The following is an 8,266-nucleotide window of genomic DNA, read 5'->3' as shown; positions in this document are numbered from 1 at the left end:
GTGAGAACAAGGGGCGCATGTTTCTTCGCCTAGTAAATCACGTACGAAGAAACACAGCAGCTTCCTCATTGCGTGCTGTAAAAAACACTTGCATGTCTGTAAACAAGACGCCCCAATAACTAACTTTGCATTTTGCGACCAACTGACTGTTTTAGTGTCTGCAGAAAGTCATAGTTTTGCTCTGACTGCCATTTGCATTGTCTGCCCCAACTCAGCTTTGCTTATGATCATAAATGTAAAAGGTCATTACAGGTTAATCATCAATACTTCTCTGGAGCTGGCGTGCCCAGTGACCTGACATGGCTCCTGACACAGTCTGGCTGTTCCAATTCGGGTCATTCAGGATTCACCTTTTTGAACTGACAAGGACCACCATGCTGATTATCCAGCAAGAAAAAAAAACAAGTCAGGAATCTTAGTTTCACCTCATTTAATTCCAGCCTAGTAGCCAAGTGGGTTATGCTTATGTTTTATTATCTTCCTGCTATAAAAGATATCACTTAAAAGCATTGCTGACCCATCATCCAAGTCCAAAGGTGTTTCTCATAGCCAGGCTACGAGATAAGTACACCTTGGGTCAGCTGTCACTTCTGAGAAGCCTAATACATTGCCAAATTACTTATCTCTAACTTCTGCATTAATAAACATCAGCAAGATGTTCATTTTTGTGAGATAGATGGGAAGACTGCTACAAGAATCCTAAATCTCAGTTGAAATGCATCAGGCAGGTAGTAAAGACACTTGAGTAATACACAGTTTTTTACTACTGAATTCAATTATTTCTTTGATTGTGGTAGAAATTGAGGAAGCTGTCCTGGATGGAGAGGGAAGTTTGTCTAAAGGAAGACTATGAAAGGTGTAGCTGGGTATATGGGCTGATGTGAGCAGAGAGGTTGCTAAGGTACAGTTGTGAGGCTCACACAGAAGCAGCTACATCACCTGCAGCAGGAATCCAGCATGATCTTTGTAACTGCTGCTATCATGGAAGAGAGGAAATGGACTATGACTGTGCAAACAAATGTACATATCATCTTTTTCAAAAGAGAAGAGCATGTAAGTAGGTAAAACCATGATGGATTTATGAAATTGAAATGTTATTCAGCCTGCAGAAGAGAAGGCTCTTCGGAGACCTTATAGCAGCCTTCCAGTACTTAAATGGGGCTGCAAGAGAGCAGGGAGACAGACTTTTTACAAGGATATGTAGTGATAGGACAAGGGAAAATGGCTTTAAACTGAAAGAGGGCAGGTTTAGATTAGGTATTAGGAAGAAATGCTTTGCTGTGAGGGTGGGGAAGTCCTGGAACAGATTGGCCAGAGAAGTTTTGGATCCCTGGAAATGTTCCAGGCTGGGTTGGATGGGACTTTGAGTAACCTGGTCTAGCACAGCAGGGGGACTGGAACAAGATGATCTTTGGTCCCTTCCAACATGAACCATTCTATGATGCTATGAAACAATTTGCTCTGGCTCTGACAGTGCTGAAAAGCAAAAGTAACCACAACCCATATGTCTCATAACAAAACTTTAACTCTGTGGAAGGCAGTTCCAGCAACCCACCAAAGCCACACACTACAAATGGTACCTAAGGTGCTACCAAATTCTGAACATGTTTACTAAATGAGTACCAAAAAACCAAAAAAGAAAACACAATGTGACTGTGAAACTCCAAAACTGCAGATAACATAGTTTCTTTCTTAATAGCTTTCCTACAAACCAGAAGGCTGCCATGCAGTAAGAGTGGGTAGTTTAGCTCCGATTCTGTTTTGCTAAGAGCACTCTGAGAGGATTGTAACTCCTACATCCAGCATTGCTAACACCAGGCTGGACTGGCAGTGCTGGCATTGCAGTAATAGTTCTGGTAACACACAGGTTTCCCCAAAAGTGATTTTCCAGGTTTTTGGCACAACTCTGGAGGTGTCTTGACACAGATATTTATGGTTCCATGCCACTAACTTAACAGCTGACAAAATTTGGACTGCAAAGTTGATTTTGCTTTTAATTTAGCAGAACAGATACTTCAGAAAATGTACAGGAAGCCATTCTGGACTGCACCTACACTTTTCTTTAGGAGCAGCTGAATAGATCAAGATTTTTTTAAAATGAGTCGAGGACATATTTTAGCTGGGAAAGAATGGACAGGCATCATAAATTGATCATATTTAGTGTGTGTACTTTTTAAGCTTCCTTAGTCCATTTTAAACATTTAACAAATGCTTATTCTTTGTAGTTGCACTAACTTGGTAACTAATAGCAAAATAAAATAAGAAATTCTAGGAAGAAAAAGCTAATATTTAAGGTGAAGAGTGGAACAGGTTTATGATAAATGAAAAAGTGTGCTGAGCCTGGTCTTTCCGCATCTTCACAAGCAATGAGAATAGATTTGTCAGTTTAGCACTGATGCATGACTAACTGCCTTGTAAAGGCAAACATCAGACATGGTTATTCTGTGTGTTTGAAACTAGGGAAGATTCTCATTATAGGAAAATTAATAGATTAAAAATGGAGTGATCTTAGCTATCAAAAGCAATGTTCATCTTTATTTTGGGGTGAAAATCAGCAGAGACTTAGAGTGACAGAAGAAGAAAGAAAGAAAAGAAAGAAAAGAAAAGAAAGAAAAGACAGTAAAGAAAGAAAAGAAAAGAAAAAGAAAGAAAGAAAGAAAGAAAGAAAGAAAGAAAGAAAGAAAGAAAGAAAGAAAGAAAGAAAGAAAGAAAGAAAGAAAGGAAGAAAGGAAGAAAGAAAGGAAGGAAGAAAGGAAGAAAGAAAGGAAGAAAGGAAGGAAGAAAGAAAGAAAGAGAAAAGAAAGAAAAAGAAAGAAAGAAAGAAAGAAAGAAAGAAAGAAAGAAAGAAAGAAAGAGAAAGAAAGAAAGAAAGAGAAAGAAAGGAAGGAAGGAAGGAAGGAAGGAAGGAAGGAAGGAAGGAAGGAAGGAAGGAAGGAAGGAAGAAAGAAAGAAAGAAAGAAAGAAAGAAAGAAAGAAAGAAAGAAAGAAAGAGAAAAGAAAGAAAGAAAGAAAGAAAGAAAGAAAGAAAGAAAGAAAGAAAGAAAGAAAGAAAGAAAAAGAAAGAAAGAAAGAAAGAAAGAAAGAAAGAAAGAAAGAAAGAAAGAAAGAAAAAGAAAGAAAGAGAAAGAAAAAGAAAGAGAGTGAATTAATGTCAGGCATATCATCATTAAGATAAACTAAGGTTAAACAAGTCTGGAAAGAAGAGGAATTTAGAAATTTATTTCACTTTCCACTTGGGGAATATATACACATACATTTTGATAGTGAATGAGGGAAAATCTTATCCTTACAGTTTTGTACATGATTTCTTCAACTGTTCTGACAGTTTTAACTATATTTGACCACGTTCAATGTAGTGGGTTCCTACATTTTTCTTGAAAGTAGGTGGACAAGTAGAAGGGAAGACTTGAGATGGCACCAGAGCAAACATTGTTTCTTTCAAGACCAAAAGAAGTTATTTTTTTGTTTTTCCTTTTTCCTATGGGCTTTATGGGGAAGGACAACAATGTCTCAGGAAATGTAATATTTCTATCAGTTTGTTTCTCCAGGCAGAACTGTGCTGGGGAAGGAGAAGCTGAGATTTACTCTGTGAACAGGGGAATAGGAACATATACAGACACATACGCTGAAGACAGAGCTTAGAGACATCCTCATCCAGGAACTGTCTGCATGTAGCAGTTTTATATTTCTATCTGGGGAAGTCTGAATAAGTATTCCAGAAAGTTTAAATGCCAGACTGTGTGGTCACTACATGCAAAACAGTGTTAGTTGCAAATGAAGAAATGCTTCCTCGAACACAAGCTTGCATGGAGAGCTGAGAAAGGACTCATCAGAAAAGCTGAATGCACTTAGGTTAGGTTTCCATTTTCAACCTACAGAAAAAAATGAAAACAACTTCTAAACTTGTGCACCTTCTCTGCAGATGACACTCTCCTATGTTTGTAGTGAAGTGTAGTCAAGGAAGTTGCATGGAAAAAACAAAAGTTTGGTGTAGGATAAAGTAGGTGTGAGGTGATATCCTCAGATATCACTATGATCAGGAAATTCAAGGGGAATGACAGTGTGTACTAGAGAAAACAAGCAGGGAGGAGGAAAAGGGGAAGAATCTAAAGGTTAAAATACTACAAACACATCCTTACTGGGAGCGGCTTCCAAATAACCCGTGTGACTATGCAATGGGGAATGTATTTTAAAAATTGTGAAATAAGATAATGGCCAGCAGTAGGCTTAATGGTATTATTTATTGCAAATCTCGTTCATCAGCATTTTCATACCTACTGAATATCCACTGAAAACTGTGGGGGAGAAAAGGCCAGTTATAAATAGGACAGCCAGAACAGGATTCTCTGAAGTTGAGTTCTGTTGTCTATTTAGTTCATTGCAGACAGTTGTGGGTATCCTCATAACTGACTGGCATATTTCCTAAATTTCACTGCATGCATCCTCTTGATAATGATTTTTTTTCCTGCACGTAATTAATGTCTAAATATATGATATGTTTGCAGTATCACTGTGGATATCTGCACGTGGATTCCAAACAGTTGCATTACCCATTGCCACTATCAGGAATAATGCTCTTTTCTCTCTCTATTGGTTAAAATACGCTTCCTTCATTTTATGATCAAGCTTGCCCTGGCAATCTATACATTTGCAACCCCAGGATTAATCCATGTAATTCACAATTAAGCCAGAAAGTTGCCAAACTGGCCCAGTGTCTTTCACCCAGCACTCACACCATGAGCTGGTCTTGTATTCTTTGTATCAAATTGCATCTTCTTGTTAGAGGTAAACCTCTACCCTTTCAAAGACTTATTCTGATTACCTTGACGTCATGAAAATGCATGAAGAAAGGCATATGACAGAATACAAAAAAAACCCCGGAATCATTAAATGGCATTTTACTCTCTGGACTTGGTATTCCTTAAGTTGCTATTTTTTTAAACTCACTAGACACTTTTGATGTCCTAATTTTGATCATTCTGGCAGTGTCTAGGAGGGCTGGTTTTGTTTCCTTGGAAGTGTAATATGCTAATTCTGTCATTTTTCTATAGAGGAAGGAAATAAGGTAGTGAGGACACTGCAGAAAAAGTGTCACTGTGATTTATTACAGGAAAATAAAGAAATAGGAGCAACAAAAGAAAATACAAGCAGTTACAACAGAAAGATTGAAAGAATGCATATGTGTGTGAAGGGTCCAGCAAAAGAAAACAGAATTGTGCCTCTGTTTACAAATTCTCTATCTGAGATGCTTTTGCACCTGTATGCATTGAAAAGTTCTATTAATTATTAAATAATTAAAAAGAAAAAGTATCTTTGAAGGCCTTTTAAATGCAGATATTCCCTTTGGCTTTGGAAGTCCCTGAGTCAAAATTCTAAGGAGAGTGTAGCTGAGAAATACCTTCTGTCCTGTTAGTGTACCTTCCCTCACTAGTTGCAGCTGACCACTTTCAGAGAGGGATTTGTGCTTTGACTGGCCTTTCTAACCAAGAAAATTATTATATTCAAATCAGGGCTGTGCCTTTTTGCCTTGTTTGTGAGAGACCATCCCATCTGGACAAGTTCCATACCTTCAGATCCCAGAAGTGCATTGGAGGCTGGGGATTAAAATTCTTACACGTTCATTAGGACTGAGCATGATCCATCCCCAGAGTTTGTACATTTTGACCAGACCAAACCTGCTCTGCTCTGTTCAGGCACAGAGGAGGATTTCACCTTTAGTTCCTCCTCACTATACCTCAATTCCCCCCTGGAATGTGGAAATAGTAACAGCAGGTGCCTCAGGGGGTGTGAGCTGCATGGGCAGACGTGGCAGCTCAAAGGTAGGCTGCCCTGGGAGTTGGGTGAGGCCGTGCCAGGCAGCCGAAGGAGGAGGCTGGGGACCCTCCTTTACCTCGGGGTGCACGCAGGGACAGCCGCCAGCACAGAGCAGTTTCACAGGAGCTTTTTGGGCAGGACCTGATTTCTCTGCTCACACACAGGCAAGGTCCTAGACAACAGCATGAACTTGCATGCAAGTTCATACCGTTCTATTCAGGGGTGCACTGAAGTGACAAATGGCACGAGGCCACACAGCGAATACTGAGAATTGTCACCGTTGGGTAGGAAATGACACAGGCTCACCAGAAGGCTGGTTTGCACAGCATAGCAGCTTTACTTCCAATTCTCTCTTTTTATACATTGTTCCACTACAGATAGACCTGGTTGGTCAATTAATCACTACACTTCACCTGGTTGGCAAATGAACAAGACGCCTTTCTTATAAACAATCTTTGAGGAAAACAGGAAAACAGAGAGTAGGAAAACAACACCTGCAGGTTGTTAATAATAATAGTAATAATAATCTATCATTGTTCACCTTTGACTCCCTAAAGTCCCACATGCCGATTCTGGGAAAACTTACCTAGTTTTCTCGCTCTCTGGCCAGGCTGTCGCATCCACAGAGAATGAAATAAAAGCTTAAGCAGCAGCTCATGCAGTGACCATCACCTTATTTTGCAATCCTTGGTATTTGGCATGCCTCCATTATACTGCATGAATCAAAGCCCTTAGACCAGATATGTAGTTGTGTATTAATATATCATGACACGTGAAAAAGAAGGCTGATTGAGAATGACATGACCCATCATTTTTTTATTATTTATTTTTTGTTGCTGTATTTTTTGCAATTTTTATGGTTTTCAGCACAGTCTCTTACAGAAGCTAACCACCAAAGCCCTATTTCAGTATACTTAGAGAAGAGATTAACCTAGTACAAGTCATGTGATTATGTATCTGTTTTGCCTCTTCTACCTAAAAATTTACCTTAATGAACAATGAAGAACCTTTGAATTAGCTCAAAGGGGGAATAGTAATTAGAAAAAAAAATTTTTCAACTGCAGAGCCTGCCTCTTTTTTGAATTAAAAAATCATACCTAAAGCCCCAAATGTTTTCTTGCAATGAGTTTTGAGGGAGTAAATTAATCGTGCTGTGTTATAGTTATTGGGGCAGATATTTTCCAGATTTGTTTTTTAAATTTCCTTACAATAAGAGCTATTAGAGGCAAAAATAATGTCTGTTAATTATAGTGTAAAATTACTTCTACTTTGAGTATGAATAGGGATCTAAAGGCTTTGTACCGAAAGTCTAATTTTTTACAGCTAGATATGAATCTTTCCCTTTTTGTGCTTGCAGACAGAGAATTGCAGCCAGAACCTGTCAAACTATGCAGTAAGATGTGTAGCATCTCAGACCAGGGCCTGGACCCTGGGGAGGGCACCTGTAAACTGAAAAGACACCTGTTTTCAGTGGTAGTTAATGAAGCTGTATGCCCTTGTGACAGAATTAAGTATTCTCACCACTCAGCCTGGCAGTCACAGCATTCTTAGAAGTAACTGTTGATACAGCAGACCTAAGGGACTTTGTAAGTAGGTCAGTGGAACAAGCAGCAAGTTCTCTTTCCTTCTTCTATCTTCCTCCCCACCCTGCAAAACCTGAGAACATCAGTTCTGGGAATAAAAATACAGATCTTAAAGAAGCACCAAGGAAAGAGATATCACTATTTATTCAGGGTCTCAGCCAGTAAACTTTCTGCTATTTTTTTTTTCTAATTTTATAAATGGAAACATTAATTTTGGAGACTATCAGTGATTGTGAAAATGTAAATAGAACATATTTTAAGAGTGTTGCTGTAACCTTTATGTCTTCTAGAAATCAGACAGTTGCAGAGATTACTCACCACATGTGAGACACTAAATAGGGGGGAAATGTAGTGGAGTAGAAACATTTTATCAGAGCATTCAGAGGGAATAAATGTTTCCCAGGTTACACATAAAGTATGATTTGTTGTATGGAATGATTCTATAACTGAACAATTCAATATGAAATCTATACAGGCCTTAAAGGATTTGTTTTCCCCCACTCTTAGCCAATCCCTTTATCAATACAGGATCCCTGTTTTAAAAATTTAGTATGAACAGGGAAAGAGAGTTGCCATGGAATTTACTTCAAGGTAAATAATGATGTCCTCTGCAAGAACTGGAAATTCTCAGGCTGTGGGCAGTTCAGATGTGGTCCTAGGAGTCTGCCTATGTAGTCTTGAATAAAAGGCACTTCTGTCCAACCATTTACTTATCTAAACTAGTTTACATCTGTAAGATGATTCAGTCAAACAAGGACCATGCAATGGTTCTACAGTGGGATGGGACATGTTAAAATGTGCACTGAATTCCTCTTGCTGGTTATGTATTTCTGCTCTGTGTATATTTCTTAAACAAATTTTCAGACTCT

The sequence above is a fragment of the Anomalospiza imberbis genome, chromosome 6 (genome assembly GCF_031753505.1).
Source record: "Anomalospiza imberbis isolate Cuckoo-Finch-1a 21T00152 chromosome 6, ASM3175350v1, whole genome shotgun sequence".
Lineage (NCBI taxonomy): Eukaryota > Metazoa > Chordata > Aves > Passeriformes > Viduidae > Anomalospiza > Anomalospiza imberbis.
Note: the sequence above shows the minus strand (reverse complement) of the source record.